The sequence below is a fragment of the Pelobates fuscus genome, chromosome 13, assembly GCF_036172605.1.
Source record: "Pelobates fuscus isolate aPelFus1 chromosome 13, aPelFus1.pri, whole genome shotgun sequence".
Classification (NCBI taxonomy): Eukaryota; Metazoa; Chordata; class Amphibia; order Anura; family Pelobatidae; genus Pelobates; species Pelobates fuscus.
The window spans coordinates 86,961,323-86,978,589 of record NC_086329.1 but is presented as its reverse complement, the minus strand read 5'-3'; the positions used below and the strand labels follow the sequence as shown (position 1 = coordinate 86,978,589).

The window sequence follows — 17,267 nt, the reverse complement described above, 5'->3', positions numbered from 1 at the left end:
TCGCCCCACCCCACTCTCACGCCGCTTGAGGCACGAGACAAACCATCAAGGGGCTGAAGCGGACGCCTGCTCACACACTACACAGACCGTTTCCGCTCCCTCCTATGATCCTACCCTCCATGGGTGCCACATCAATTTCCACCACAGAGCTACTGGGCAGCAGGAGACGGATGAGGGCCGACTGTGACTCACCTCTCACCGGGAAGTCACTAGTGGGCGACCACCCCTCACCCAACGCCACCAACCCCACGGGTGCACTGCCAACAAACCTGTGAGGCGGACACACGGGACAACGTCCCCGGACCTCCGCCTCCCAGCGGCACATTACCCCTACCTACTGTCGCCTTAGCGACCCAATCACACTCACTAACCCACACACCCCACTCCACTGCTCCCTCCCTTCCTCTCCCTGAACACCACCCAGCCCGGGTCCGCGGGAGACCCAGCGGCATGGGTTCGCCCCCCCGCGCTCCCCGCGCCCCCGGCGCAGGCAGAAAGGACAGCAGCACCATCAACCTCTACACGATCAACGCAAGGGGCCTCAACTCCCCACGCAAGCGGGCCAGAGCCCTACGGGAGATCAGGGCGCTGGGGGTGTCGGTTGCCTTCTTCCAGGAAACCCACTTCCACGCACCCCAGGCCCCTAGGTTCTCCGACAGATACTATCCCACTGGACACTTCGCCCACAACCCCTTGAACAAATCCAAGGGAGTGGCCATCCTACTCTCGGCGGACACTCAGTTCCATCTGGAGGCGGAGATAAAGGACGCGGAAGGCAGATACCTTTTCATCAAAGGGAAAATAGGCGAATCGAAAATCACCTTGGCGAACCTCTACCTCCCGAACAAGGGACAGAAGAAGTTCCTAACCTCTGCCCTAAGAACCCTAGAACCGTTCGGAGAAGGCACCGTCATAGTTGGTGGGGACTTCAACGCCCCTCTGGACCCCAGAATCGACACGTCGAAAGGCACCTCCACGATACCGGACCATGTCCTCCGGGGCATGAGGTCCCTCCTCTCCGACCATCAGCTCGCAGACTGCTGGCGCATTCTCCACGATACAGAAAGAGACTACACATACTACTCGACACCACACAACTCCTACTCGAGAATAGACTACTTCTTCGTCCAACACAGAGACCTGGACACACTGAGATCTGCTCGCATAGCACCCATGACCTGGTCGGATCACGCACCAATACTCTTGACCATCGACAACCCCAGGCCCTACAAATCGCAATGGACGTGGAAACTTAACGAATCCCTCTTGGATGACCCAATAATACAAACGGAGGTGCGCACCGCTCTGGAGCACTACTTCCTCACCAACAAGCCGCCTGACTGCACACTGCCCACCATCTGGGAAGCGCATAAATGCGTGATCAGAGGAATTCTCATCAAACACGGTACCCGCCTGAAAAGACAGCGCGCGCAAGAAATCTCACACCTCATCGACCAAGTAACCCAACTAGAAACGCGACACAAACGCACCCTCGACGACGCTACCTACAAACAACTCCTAGACGCCAAAGCGGATCTCAACACACGACTCACATCGAAGATTCAATTCCAATTCCAACTCGCGAAGAAAACGTTCTATGAATTCGGGAACAAGAGCGGCAAACTACTCGCAAGAGCGCTGAGAGCACGGAGACTAAAGAGCCATGTCCAACGAATCTCCCTGAGGGGACAATCCCTGTTGACACCAAAAGCCATTGCGGAGGGATTCAGACAGTATTACTCCTCACTGTATAACTTGCCCGCAAACCCCATACGCAACACCACATCAGAAGAGATCTTTGCAGCACGACAAAAAGCATATATTACACAACACATGACAACTAAGCTCCCGCCCGGAACCATATCCGCCCTAGAGGAAGATATCACGAGCGAAGAAGTATGCTTAGCCATTAAAAAGGCAAAACAGGGAAAGAGTCCGGGACCGGACGGATACACGGCAAAATATTACAAGATGTTCGCAGACGTTCTTACCCCACACTTGCTCACCCTTTACAACTCCATACAAAACGGAGGCACAATGGACCCAGCCTCGCTTCGAGCCCATGTCGTGATAATACCAAAGGAAGGGAAGGACCCGTCCTCCTGTGCTAGCTACCGACCGATTTCCTTGCTAAACACTGACCTCAAATTGTTCGCCAAGATCCTGGCCCTCCGCATCCAACCACTACTACCAGACCTAATCCATCCAGACCAGGTGGGATTCGTGGAAGGTCGGGAGGCCAGAGACAATACCACCAAGGCGCTCAACCTGATCCACGCGGCAAAGCAGGGCCCTTCGCCTGCTCTCCTGATCTCAACGGACGCGGAGAAGGCTTTTGACAGGGTCGACTGGTCCTTCCTGCGGTCCACACTAGAACACCTCGGATTGGGCCCGCACATGATGGCCTGGATATCGGCCCTGTACACCAACCCGACTGCCCGGGTACAAGTAAACGGACTTCTCTCCGATCCGTTTGAGATCAAAAACGGCACGAGACAGGGCTGCCCATTGTCACCTCTGCTCTTTGTCATCAGCCTGGAGCCGTTCCTCAATGCCGTGAGATCCCAACCCGACATCTCTGGGATCGGAGGCGGCTGGGGAGTCAGCAAAGTCTCCGCATATGCGGACGACCTCCTGTTCACGGTCACCGAACCACAGCGCTCCCTAAGGGAACTGATGCAGCAATTCGACACATACGGCACTTTATCAAACCTAAAAATCAACTTCACTAAATCTGAGATCCTCAATGTGGGATGCCCTCAAACGCTGGTGACCAGCCTACAGACTGACTTCCCCTTCCGATGGTGCACAGAGGCGATCAAATACCTGGGGACATGGCTATCAGCGGACCTCGCGGACACCTTCCGCATCAACTTCCCACCCCTCCTCGACCGGATCACGAAAGACCTGGATTCCTGGCACCTCCCCCACATCACATGGCTGGGAAGGATCAGCGTCCTCAAGATGAATGTTCTCCCTCGTCTCCTGTACCTCTTACAGACCCTACCAGTACATATCCCCAAACCCTTTCTCGCACAAATCCGAAGGACAATGACAGAATACGTGTGGCACCGTAGACGTGCGAGACTGAACTTTGCCACTCTCACCAAACCCAAACTATACGGGGGCCTAGGATTGCCGGACCTGGCAAAATACCGGCAGGCGATCCACCTCCAACGGCTGATAGAATGGACACATAACCCGAAAGACAAACTGTGGATCCCGATAGAGGCGAGCTTCTCGCGGACACCCCTCTCCCTCCTTCCATGGCTCCCGAGAGCAATGTCAGGTGAGCTGCCAAAACAACACCCAACACTGAATGTCACCATGTCCATCTGGAGGAAACTGGCACTGCAAAAAGACATGGCTCCGGAGCTCTCACCTCTCTGTCCCGTATCGCACAACCCAAGATTCCCCCTGGCGGAGGACCCCCGCTACACTACGGCGCTGGGACTACCGGCCCCCTGCAGATTGAAGGACGTGTACAAACAGGGCTCAATCACGCCTCTGGGAGACCTGGTCCCGAATAACCCGCACACCTGGCCACTCCACTTCAAATACCACCAACTAACGAGGTTTCTGAAGACCACACCCGGACTGGACTCAGCAGCCCGTGCACTCACTACATTTGAGACGGTATGCACGAACCCTCCAAGCCCACCACACGCAATATCGTTCCTCTACCGCATGCAGATCACACCATCCACCGACACGCCTCTCCCCTACTTCACTAAATACTGGGAACGGGACCTAGGATACACATTACCAGCGGAACAATGGACCACAGTGTTTACGCTCATACACAAAGCATCCATAGCCACCAAATTCCAGGAAACCGGGTATAAAATGCTATCACACTGGTACAGGACACCTGAGAAGCTATCCATAATGACAACCACCTGCGAACCCGAATGCTGGAGGTGCGGAAAGGAACTGGGATCCCTCTTCCACATCTGGTGGACTTGTCCACTTATTAAACCCTTTTGGACGGCGATCCACGCGGTAATAGTGACCATGACGGATGCGAACATACAACTCGTACCGGAAACCTACTTGCTCCAACTAACATCAATCCCCATATCCGGATTTAAAAGATCAGTGATACCACACCTCCTAAATGCGGCACGTAGTCTCATCCCGAAGCATTGGAAAAAAACCACGGCCCCGACGCTGAGAGAATGGCTGGCCAGGGTGGAGGATATTAGGCTGATTGAGGAGCTGATCCTCTCGGCGGCGGGACGCACGCAGCGCTACCTTGACACATGGTACCACTGGCTCCGATGGCTCGCCTCCCCAGCCAGTACCAGAGACGACACGCAGCCCCCCGGAACGGCCGAAAGGCCCCCCCCTCTGACAGGACCTAGCAGGAACAACGGAACACCAGAGACAGGTTCGGACGAACATGCATCTGCCGGCTCCGGGGGCGGGGGGGGGCTGGGACGCGGACCCGGGCGCGGACCCCTGAGGTCCACGCCTCACCTCTCACACCCCAGCCCACTCCAACCCCCTGCCAATCCCCACCATCACTGCTCACCCTATCTACTACCCCATACCGCCCGTAACCCCCTACCGGAGCGACGACTCCAAGACATCTCTGAATACCAGACACACATGACCTACTCCCTCACCTAGACGAGGCCAGCACATACCACACCCCAAGCGGCTCCCAGGGGCCCCGTCGGGGACCCCTGACAAACACACACTACAGACCTCCAGTGACGGACCCCCAGACACGCACCACAAAATGACCTACTACCGAGGACCTCCAAGCCCACTCCCTCATGCGCCAAGCTAAAGCGACTGGAGGGACACCTCGACCCACATCTCCCTGCTGCCCACAGGCCGCCCCCCATTCGTTTTAGTTGGAACTCACATTTTCGCCACAACTAGATCTGGCATACATAATGACACCACCTGACTAAATTTGGAGCTGTGAGCTTAGGGTATTCTCTGTTCTACAGTCATTTAATATGCTTGACCATGGAAATGTAAACCTACACATTATCCCTGAAGCACATATCTGCCTTCACTAATGTATATACAAATACGCAACCAGGGCACTGTTACCCACGGCTCACACTCGCTACAACCTCATTCGACCTTAGGCTGCTGTCTCTTTAATGATATAAGGCTACAGTTAAACCTGTTAACTATACTAGGAAACGTTTATATGACTAAAACATACGTAAGTTGTTTTCATGCCATAATTTTGTTCAAAACTCTGTGACCATCGCACCTGTTGAAGCTGTTGTGGCTATACAGGCAAAGTTGTAATCTTTTATGCACAACAAAATAAAGGAAAATTTGAATAAAAAAAAACAAAAAAAAAAAAAAAACAGTGTGGATCTGCAGTGGCTGGCGTCCACTGGCATGTCGCAAAAGCCCGGTCTTATGGCACAGGACCGAAGAGCAGCACTTCTCCTATTCCTGGAAAGGTGATATATGTTGTGCAAAGCATATGGAGAGGATGTAAACGTTACATTACCCCCCGGAAAAAACAAAGTAATAGGTCGCGCTATACAGAAATAGTACAATTGAAGGATAAAATGAGAGATAAAAGATAAAATTTACTCACATATAAATACACAATAAAATAAATATAAATATGAGCGTAATAGTCCCAATATGTAGTCCCAATATGTAGTTACATTACCCCCCACCTGAAGACCGCCCACCGGGCGGTCAGTACCAAGTTTAAAGAGGACATTTGGCGTGGAAAGCACGGGGTGGGGGGGAGGGGGCGGAGCTAACGCTTGAGCCGCACAGACGCCATTCCTGATCGCTCCTCGCTTACCGTGCAAACTTTCCACGAAAACCGCTATTCAGACATGCCAAAGCTCGAAATAAACCGCGGCACCGCAAACGGGGCGACAGGCTGCGTCGACCGATGTCCTTCACGTTCACCCCAAGGCACACAAGGCCAAAACGCAAAGTTAGGGCCTACCACGCTTCACAAACACGAGGCCTGGAAACATTTCTAGATAGGCTCCTGGCAGCACCAAACACAGGTGAGCCGGAGCCCCTACTGAGAACTCCGCAACCACATAACCTCCACATGGGGAGTAGATCACAAAAGCCCGACAGGGACATAGGAGCCATGCTCCAACGGCCAATGGCACCTAAGAACATGCCAAAGGAGACCCCGCAGCCTGAAACGCCACGGAGTGCTGAACGGGACACACCACCCGCACACATACCGGAGCACCCGATGAGCCTTCACCTTACCGATAGCTCAGCCCCGACGACCAAAGGAGATCTCAAAGCGCTCCTCTCTGACCTGCACCAAATGATGGCGGCGGACCGAGCACTCCTCCAGACAGAAATACAGGCCAACACAGACCACATTAAGGCCAGGGAGGAAGACCTCCAGAGCACCCAAACTGCAGTGTCAAGCCTGAACGGCGGGATACAGCAGCTACACACCCAACAGTGCAACCTCTCACAACCGTTGACTAACCTGGAAGATCAACAATGCCGCAACAATATTAAGATAAGGGGTGTCCCTGCTGTGATATCAGCGGAGGAGCTGCCTCAATATACCCAGAGGCTGCTAGCCACCATCATACTGCCCGCGGTGAACAAAAGACTCACCATAGAGGGGATATACCGCATCCCCGGCTCCAGAACTACCACAACACCACGGGGTGTTATAGTCCGCTGCACCTCAGCCACCGACAAAGCCCACATCATGGCGGCAATTAGAGGAAAGACGCCGATACGGTTTGAGGACTCACAGCTACACTTCTTCCAAGACCTCTCCAAGGCAACACTTCAGTGGCGTAGATCGCTGGGGACAGTAACCACTCACCTCCGGTCCTCGGGTGTGCAATATCGCTGGGGTCCGGCGGGCTCCCTAGTGGCAAAACGTAATGGAGCTACACATACAGTTGCAAGAAAAAGTATGTGAACCCTTTTGAATGATATGGATTTCTGCACAAATTGGTCATAAAATGTGATCTGATCATCATCTAAGTCACAACAATAGACAATCACAGTCTGCTTAAACTAATAACACACAAAGAATGAAATGTTGCCATGTTTTTATTGAACACACCATGTAAACATTCACAGTGCAGGTGGAAAAAGTATGTGAACCATTGGATTTAATAACTGGTTGAACCTCCTTTGGCAGCAATAACTTCAACCAAACCTTTCCTGTAGTTGCAGATCAGACATACACAACGGTCAGGAGTAAATCTTGACCATTCCTCTTTACAGAACTGTTTCAGTTCAGCAATATTCTTGGGATGTCTGGTTTGCATCTCAATCGGGTTGAGGTCAGGACTCTGACTGGGCCACTTCAGAAGGCGTATTTTCTTTTGTTTAAGCCATTCTGTTGTTGATTTACTTCTATGCTTTGGGTCATTGTCCTGTTGCAACACCCATCTTCTGTTGAGCTTCAGCTGGTAGACAGATGGCCTTAAGTTATCCTGCAAAATGTCTTGATAAACTTGGGAATTCATTTTTCTTTCGATGATAGCAATCCGTCCAGGCCCTGACGCAGCAAAGCAGCCCCAAACCATGATGCCCCCACCACCATACTTCACAGTTGGGATGAGGTTTTGATGTTGGTGTGCTGTGCCTCTTTTTCGCCACACATAGTGTTGTGTGTTTCTTCCAAACAACTCAACTTTGGTTTCATCTGTCCACAGAATATTTTGCCAGTACTGCTGTGGAACATCCAGGTGCTCTTGTGCAAACTGTAAATGTGCAGCAATGTTTTGTTTGGACAGCAATGGCTTCCTCTGTGGTACCCTCCCATGAAATCCATTCTTGTTTAGTGTTTTACGTATTGTAGATTCGCTAACAGGGATGTTAGCATTTGCCAGTGACTTTTGTAAGCCTTTAGCTGACACTCTAAGATTCTTCTTCACCTCATTGAGCAGTCTGTGCTGTGCTCTTGCAGTCATCTTTACAGGACGGCCACTACTAGGGAGAGTAGCAGCAGTGCTGAACTTTCTCCATTTATAGACAATTTGTCTTACCGTGGACTGATGAACAGCAAGGCTTTTGGAGATACTTTTATAACCCTTTACAGCTTTATGCAAGTCAACAATTCTTAATCGTAGGTCTTCTGAGAGCTCTTTTGTGCGAGGCATCATTCACATCAGGCAATGCTTCTTGTGAAAAGCAAACCCAGAACTGGTGTGTGTTTTTATAGGGCAGGGCAGTTGTAACCAACACCTCCAATCTCATTTCATTGATTGGACTCCAATTGGCTGACATCTCACTCCAATTAGCTCTTGGAGAGGTCATTAATCTAGGGGTTCACATACTTTTTCCACCTGCACTGTGAAGGTTTGCATGGTGTGTTCAATAAAAACATGGCAACATTTCATTCTTTGTGTGTTATTAGTTTAAGCAGACTGTGATTGTCTATTGTTGTGACTTAGATGATGATCAGATCAAATTTTATGACCAATTTGTGCAGAAATACATATCATTCCAAAGGGTTCACATACTTTTTCTTGCAACTGTACACTCTGCACGCCTGTTGACACAACAGCATTTCTGGAAGCGATGGGACTGCCATTACCTGCTGCAGGAACACCCGCGGACGTCACCGAAGGTCCTGGCAGATCCTGGGATCTAGATAACATAGAATACTTTGTACCGAGAGGCACCGACACGCAAGGGACTTGACGACCCGGAGCCCAAACAGGACTCATACTACCAAGCTGGACCACAGAGTGTAGCTCTGCACAGCGGTTGAGGGAAGACCCGTTGTCAGACCTTCCGGCATCCGTACTCCGGGGACTTCCGGGTAGACGGAGCGCGGCCACTCCCCCTCCTCTGACGCGGTCACTCCCAGGATACAAAGGGAGACCGCGGCAACACATCAGTGCTGGATCAATTTGAAAGCCTCCCGCGAAAACTTCAAAGCTAAGTGTATCTGTGATTACCTCTACTGTGTATCGGACCCGGACTGTTTATCGTTTTCCTGCCTTCTCCTCTCCTCGACCACGGACTTGCCTTTGGATACTCTTTTGTCTGCAGCAACTTTAATCCTCTCTGAGAAACATCTCTCATCAAACCGGATTACCACCCCTACAAAGCTAAGTAGAACTCATCTGCCTAAACAGGAGTATTGTTATCCTGCATCTCTGCTTACCTTCTTTTGCTTCAACCTAACTAATTGTTCTGCTGCCATTTAACAATTCTACATTGGAATCTCATCTCTGTTCAGACTAATAATTGCCTCAACCTAATCTTCTCTGCAAATCCTGCTGCTGCTTAATTTTCTGACAAGGAATTAAAGAGACAGCTCAACTTAAATTTTACTTTATTTCAATTATAACAATTTAATAAACAATTTCAGTTATCTACAGTTGTGATCCATATTGTCAATAAGTGACCATTACACCCGTTGGGATACCTTCATCATATGTGTTTAACATGTTATGCCTTCATATTTTTATTTTTTGTTAATGTTATGTTATCTTTCACTTAGTGAAGCACAAGTTTAACTCAGACCACCCAGTTGCTCCGCCGGCTTAAATACCACAATCAGGAGCAATGACTGGTACAGGGTACTGCCCACGCTTAGATACCCTACCATGCCATACCAGGTGGAACATCACCCCCCCCCCTCCACCACTTACCTCACCCCCCCAGCCCTCCCTACCCACCCCTAGGACAGGGACACGATACTCAATGAAGGGCGGACAAGCCTGGCAATGAACCAACCTAAAAGACCACAACTTTAGGACCCTCTACGTCCCACCCTACAATACATAGCCACAACACGGCACTTAGTTCCTGTGACCAGGATATCAATCCAAGCTACGTCCATCACCAGTCTCCCGTATCGTCACCCAAGACTCTTAATACCCTAGAGGATGCTGGGCCAGATGACACTCCCCCGCACCCTACCTGACGGCACTCACATTTAATTAACATTAAACCGACATATACATTGCCTGTTTATCAAGCACGCCAGGCCAGTTGCCATGCATTTTTTCATTTTACCCTGCTAAACATAACCTGCCCAAACATTCATATCCCAAAGCCTCTTTCCACACTCGGGGCAGGACAATCTTGCCTTCTGTAGGCCCACCATATTATCACTTGATGTTACAGCATATAAATATTGTGACTTTCAGCATGTAAGGGGTGTTTAGCATATCAACCGTTTTAACGGGCTAAATGTCAGGAAAGCGGGGATGCGCATTTAATAATGTTAATGATCTAGCTTCACCTCGAGCAGCAAAGTACCTAGCTAATTTGTCCGGGTTCGGGGCTACGCATTTTAACTATATGTTTAACTAAATGTTTAACTACTGAACTAACCTACATGACCTCACGTAACTTTGCTGCATAGGCTTTGTTTTATACTTACTGATTTGCTTCCTGTTTGCTAGCCTAGTACAGTTCTTGATAACCCTCATACAAAAATGTGCATCAATTTTCTATGCCACAACTGTCATACTGTTATACAATTTCTATGCATGTTACTGCTGTTGGGGCAGGACGTGAATGCTTGTTCAATTGATCCATGCACGGAAAAATAAAGAATTATAAAAGCGGAAATAAGTATAAAATAAAGGTATTACTTACCTAAAATTGTTGCTTTCCACGCCCCTCCTGATGTTACGGCAGCCGCACGAGATCCAATCAAAGGCTTCTCATAGAGAAGTCTTTGATTGGACCATTTAGCTGGCTCAGAGCACTTATGTGCTCTGAGCCGCAAGGGGAGGGGAAAGGGAGCCAGAGAAGGAGGGAGGGACATGGGAAAATGAATTAAAGAAACAAAACAACCTAGCTTATAGGTAGTCAGGGAGCACTGCAGTCGAGAAGGGAGAGTGGTTACATCCAGAAGAGAAGCACAGAAGCTAATTACGTCCGCTGCCAGCGTGCAGTGCTTGCTGACAACAGATGTATACAATGCACAGAATTGGCATATGCCTGCCAAAGTCACGTGTGCCAGTGGTATAACTAGCCCCCTGCAAAAAAGTGCAATTATCTCTGTATGTCGAGTGTTTCAAACAGACACACTGCACATACAGACTCCTACCACATGTTCACTTCTAAAAGCAGAAGTGGTGATGGTGGTTGGCGTGACCCTTTAAAAGGAAGTTAAACCTTGGGTGCATGTATGGCATGTACAACCATTCAAACCCTATGTATTTTCAGAGCTTTCTAAGATAGTTGGGGTACAGTAACCACAAGTGGCTTCATTTACAGACAAATATGTCACTTTTATGGATTTTTTAGGATATGCACAGCACTCAAACTATAGAGTGACAAGGGTTCTTGACAACTTTCTGATTTCTGCATAGTCTACAGAAAGTGATCTTTGTTTTTTTAAAATGTAATAAATTATTTTTATAGTGTATGGAAAAAACAGGGGTGTCATCTTCAGCCTGGAGTTTCACTTTTACCCCATTTCTTCCAGGTAAGTTAGACTATATATCTATCATTTCTACTTCTGATGCCTTCCAATTAGCCCAGTCTTGCTGCTACCACAGCTCTATGTCAGGGCTCGACAAATCCCAGGTCACCATGGCGACTAGGAATTCTGTCCTGGTGCCCGGGATTTCTCAGCCTGTTCAGTGCTGGGCAGGAGTGGAGCCGGCGGCGAGGGTGCTAAAATCTTACGGCTCCTCTTGCTCTGCTCCCTTGCGTGCCCTGCAGTGATGCCGGATATGGCATCACTCCAACCCTGGCATAATTAAACAGCGCGTGAGAGTGCAGAGCAAGAATAGTTTGAAAATGTCAGCAGCCACACTGGGAAAGGATTTAAATCCCAGGGAAAGGATTTACTCCAGCTCTCCCAAAGGTAGGGAGGCTGAGGGGATTTAAATTATTATAAAAATGTATAATAATGTGTGAGTGTGTGAGAGAATGTGTATGTGTCTGTCTGTCTGTCTTTCAGTGAGAGTGTGTGTCTTTTAGTGATTATGTAAGTGTCTAAGTGTGTGTGTCTGTATATCAGTCTGTCAGTGAGTGTGTGTGCTTCTGTGTCTGTGTGGGTGACCGGCTCCTAAATGATTGCACGGGACAGGTGTATTTACTCACTTTTTTCACACACTGTTACGGCCTTATTCTCTGAAACGGCACTGTTCACATTAAAAAACAACCTGGCTCCTAACATTTGTAGCTGATTCCTAAAGAAAATTGGTCAAACCCTGCTCTATGCTGCGGGTGGTGTCATACATTCAACAAACTGGTGTCTTCACACACAACTGGATATATAGACTCTTTTGTTTATATCCATTAACATCCCAAATGTCACCCCCACATACTGTATGATACAGTGTCAGCAGATAAAGAGCTTGGCATCACTTTCTATTTCTTTACTGTCAATATTGTAACGTGCTATGGAGTAAGTTGGAGCTATATACCACAAATAATAATAAGAATAATGGTGACAATCATTGTACAGCTTTCCCCCGGCTGTTTACTGTCTATGTACTTGCTTGATAAAGACCTCATTTGGAGGTCGAAACATTGCCGTTTTTTTTTTTTAGTCTTCATTAAATCAGCCAGTTGAATGCCTGGATGATCTTTGTCTATTTATTTGTATGTTAAAGTTTTGCCAGACTCAGGTCCTGTTTGAGCACCCTGGATTGTTATTTGAGAGGAGTGAGGTTTTTTCTATTTAAAAAAAAAATAAAAAGATGTACTAGTTTATATGTTATACTATGTACATATTAATGAGTGCCAGCAAACCAAACACTCCCCCATCAACAAATGTAAATGTCAAACCTCTTGGAAATTACATATATGGGAGGCCTTGGCAATAGTCACATTATCAGACATATTAACGGATGAATTAACAGATGATTAATGCCATCCTACATTTTCCTGTCCTTGAAAGATACTAATGGCAGTCAGCCAATACAAACATATTATAACTCCTACAGCTCATGGTACAGGTTACTGTGCTATACCATGTCTTTTGTCAAACCCTTTGGACAAAGAAATACGGCTTTCCCTCAGGTTACCTGGACATAATTAGTAGAAAATGGAGCTGGAGGCAGATTATCTTAGAACACTCTGCCAATCGCTGATGTCAGTTTTTGACATGCTCCAAAATAGATTGACAAAATAAATAATATGATAAATAATGATCTCATACAGTAGCTTGGTCTCCATTAAAGGACCACTCTAGGCACCCAGACCACTTCAGCTTAATGAAGTGGTCTGGGTGCCAGGTCCAGCAAGGGTTAACCCATTTTTTTTATAAACATAGCAGTTTCAAAGAAACTGCTATGTTTATAAATGGGTTAAGCCTTCCCCCAAATCCTCTAGTGGCTATCTCATTGACAGCCGCTAGAGGCGCTTGCGTGATTCTCACTGTGAAAATCACAGTGAGAGCACGCAAGCGTCCATAGGAAAGCATTGTAAATGCTTTCCTATGCGACCGGCTGAATGCGCGCGCAGCTCTTGTCGCGCGTGCGCATTCAGCCGACGGGGCGGAACGGAGGAGGATCAGAGGCAGAGAGCTCCCCGCCCAGCGCTGGAAAAAGGTAAGTTTTACCCCATTTCCCCTTTCCAGAGCCGGGCGGGAGGGGGACCCTGAGGGTGGGGGCACCCTCAGGGCACTATAGTGCCAGGAAAACAAGTATGTTTTCCTGGCACTATAGTGGTCCTTTAAGGAGTTTTCGTCAGCACTGGTATGATGCTAAGTTTAATTGTATTTTAAAGGTTTTGGTTTTTGAAAAGGAACACTATAGGGTCAGGAACACAAGCATGCATTCCTAACCCTATAGTGTTAAAAACACCATCTATCCCCTCCCCCCCTCCTCCCTCCCGTGCTCCCCTAAATATGGTAAAACCTTACTTTTCTTGTAGTCTGCTGCTGCTGGCTCTGTCCCTGATCTGCCTGCTTGGCTGACATTATTAGAAGTGTTGATTTGAGCAAATCAGAATACTTTCCCATAGAATGGGCAATTGTCTGAGCTTGTAATGTAGGTAGATCAGGGGCATAGCCAGCACAAGCCAAACAAAGCCCTGGTCAATCAGCATATCCTCATAGAGATGCATTGAATCAATGCATCTCTATGAATAAAGTTCAGTGTCTCCATGCAGAGGGTGGAGACAATGAATGACAGTGCTACACAGTGTACAGCACTGCCCCAGGAAGCGCCTCTAAAAGCCATCTGAGGAGTGGCCAGTGGAGTCATCACTAAGCGGTAATATAAACACTGCCTTTTCTATGAAAAAAACAGTGTTTACTGCAAAAAGCTTGAAGAGAATGATTTTACTCACCAGAACAAAAACAACAAGTCGTAGTTGTTCTGGTGACTTTAGTGTCCCTTTAAGGGAAAGGAGTAGTAGAAATGTAAACAGATAGAAGACATCTATATATGTATATTTGAATGAAATTTTGTATATAGTGTGGTATATAAATTGTTGCATACCCATCTGTTTTGAATACTACTGGTGCCTTTAAAAATTACCTTTTTTCCCCTTAAAGTGGTGAGCGCTGTACAGAATTGTTTCATTTACAGCCAGCAAGTGGGTAGGATTCTACATTCATACATTCTTTGCGTTCATGCTAAGGTGCCATACACTAACAGGTCATGACTAAATCGGAAAGCGCCAGCTGATAAAATATACGGCACTTAATTATCTAACACATAAAAATGTATTTCTTTTAACTGCATTAGAACTTCAGTGAAAATCCCAAACAATATATGTGAGTTTTTAAGATTCCATCTTCACTTAAAACTTAGAAATAAAAATGTTTTAAAAGAAGCTCTGACATATAGAGGAGAGGGGATAAAAGGGACACTTTGGGCACCATAGCAACTTAATTGGTATGACGTTGTGTTGGTGCGAGGAGGTTTCCAGGTGCCTGCTTACTTCAAGAGGTTAAATCATTAGTTAACAGTTAAACCCCAAAGTCTTGAATCCAGCACCTTTACCTCATCCCACGAACTCACATTGTAGTCAAAGGCTTCAATCACGAAGCCTCGGACTGAGAGACGCTGCTAGGCTGAGAGTATAAGTAGTTCCCCACTTGCAAAATGGAGTCAGAGAAATATATACTGTAGTTATGATTCAAGCCTCAGTCTACAATGGATACTCGTGGGAAGAGCTGACGGGCACCAGATATTTAACCGTTTAACCTAATGAGGTAAGTTGGCACCTGGGAATCTCCTCGCACCATAACAACTTCCAGAAAGTCATTTCTCTTTTTACTGCCCATCCTGCTGCCTCCTCCACCCTGTTACTCCCAGCCCAGGAAGCTTCTCAGTTTAACAGTACCAGCCCAGGAGCACCTCTCATTATTACTGCCAGCCCAGGAGACCCTCCCCCTTATTACTGCCAGCCCAGGAGCACCTCTCATTATTACTGCCAGCCCAGGAGACCCTCCCCCTTATTACTCCCAGCCCAGGAGCACCTCTCATTATTACTGCCAGCCCAGGAGCACCTCTCATTATTACTACAAGCCCAGGAGACCCTCCCCCTTATTACTGCCAGCCCAGGAGCACCTCTCATTATTACTGGCAGCCCAGGAGACCCTCCCCCTTATTACTGCCAGCCCAGTAGCACCTCTCATTATTACTACAAGCCCAGGAGACCCTCCCCCTTATCACTCCCAGCCCAGCAGGCTCCTCCCCCGGTTACTCCCATCCCTGTGGGCCACGCCCTTGAAATAACTCCAGCTATATAGACTCCTCCCCTCTGGTACAGCCGGTCACATACTGCAGCCACGCCCACCGGAAACCCCACCCCCGCGGGGCTCTGGCCCCGCCCTTACCTCCGCTTTCCCGCCAGTGATTGGCTCCGATCTCCCAGGATGGCAGAGAACGTTTCCCGTTCTCGCTCCGTTCCGTGTGTTCGAGTGAACCCGGCGAGCACCGCGCCCCGTTCGCAGGCCACCGCCGGGCTCCAAAAGCGGCTTCCTGCTTTCCCAAACCCGACTCAGCAACCGCTGTTTTCCCGGGCCCCGCCTCAGGCGGCGCGGAGTGCTGATTGGCTGCCCTTGCCGTCAATCCAGACTAGTCCCACCGCCAGCTTCTGCTTTCCATCTTCTCATTGGTTCTCAGCCACGTCGGTCTGCCTCAGACCCGCCCTCTCTTGCAGCGCATTGGTAAAGCTAGTCTTACCAACCGAGAAAGGACGTTGGTCGCGTCAATCGCCTTTCCTGGACTCTGATTGGTTCTGCACGTTGATCACGTGATCTTGAATAGGTCAAGCTTTATTAATAATCTCACAAAAACAAATATGACGTAATTAGAGGTTGCCTAGTTTAGCCATGGAGTTTCCATGGTGATTACGGCGGAGACACAGTGCTACCAATTAAGCTGTGTGTAGTCATGGCTTGGTCCCATGTTTACATTACAGTGTCTGCACAGCAAAGCTGCTAAGATCCATCTGGATATATAGAGCTGATTCTGGCTGCTGTGCAGTGCATGAAGAGTGCTGCCCTGTAAAACATCACATTCATTCTACCTGGAATAAATACATTCTACATATTGCAATGCAGCATGCCCCATGTGACACCAATCTATATCTCTCTCTCTCTCTATATATATATATATATGTATGCACATACCGTTCCGTGTATAAGACAATGTTTTTTTTCTTTAAAAAATGTCTAAAATTGGGGGTCGTCTTATACATCGAATGAAGGGTTAAAAATAACCTTAGGAAAAAAAGTTACCTGCGCTCTCTCTTTAATCCCTATGTATATTTAGACAAATGGAGGTCATTTAGTTACTCCAAGATATCTTTGCCTGAAGCTCAAGGAAGCAAGGTGAAGGGTCAGTGTAGGACCCGCTTAGGGGGGTCTGCCTTGACGTTGGCAGGCGGGCATTCCCTCCAATGGCCATTGGAGTAACTAAATTACCTCCATTTGTCTAAATATACATAGGGATTAAGGAGAGAGCGTATATAACTTTTTTTCCTTTGGTTTTTAACTATATATTGGGGCTGATGTGTACTGTGGTCATTGCTGCCGCCCAGGAGTGATGGGAGTGAGCGCAGGACTTCTCTTTTTGTATTAAAAAAAACTTGCCTACGCCAAGATGGCGCCTGCACATACCCCGGTCTCCCTTCCGCCAACTCACTCACCTGGCCTCCAAATCCTCAGGGGCTCTCTGCCAACGCTTTCCTCAACGCTGTTACAGCTCTGCCCTCCATTCTTCTCCCTCTCTTCCCCCCACCCGCCCCCAGTTTTAGGGGTCCACAGTATGGCCGAGCCCCCTGCAGTGATGGGCCCGGTCGCAGTTGCGACCACGGTGGTTCCACCTCTGGCTCTATACTATCCCTGTATATCTGGGATATGGCTCAGATCTTTACGAACACTGTAT

The 17,267-nt window shown here is 48.3% G+C and overlaps 1 protein-coding gene across 1 annotated transcript in view; it reads right to left on the bottom strand.

Annotated features, from left to right (window-relative positions):
- Positions 1-15,904, bottom strand: part of ZNF687 (zinc finger protein 687) — a 47,514-nt gene extending 31,610 nt beyond the window's left edge. The window contains exon 1 of the mRNA XM_063439923.1: positions 15,713-15,904. The gene's annotated coding sequence lies outside the window, so the exon portion shown is untranslated. The remainder of the gene's footprint in view (positions 1-15,712) is intronic.
- Positions 15,905-17,267: the final 1,363 nt, after the last annotated feature.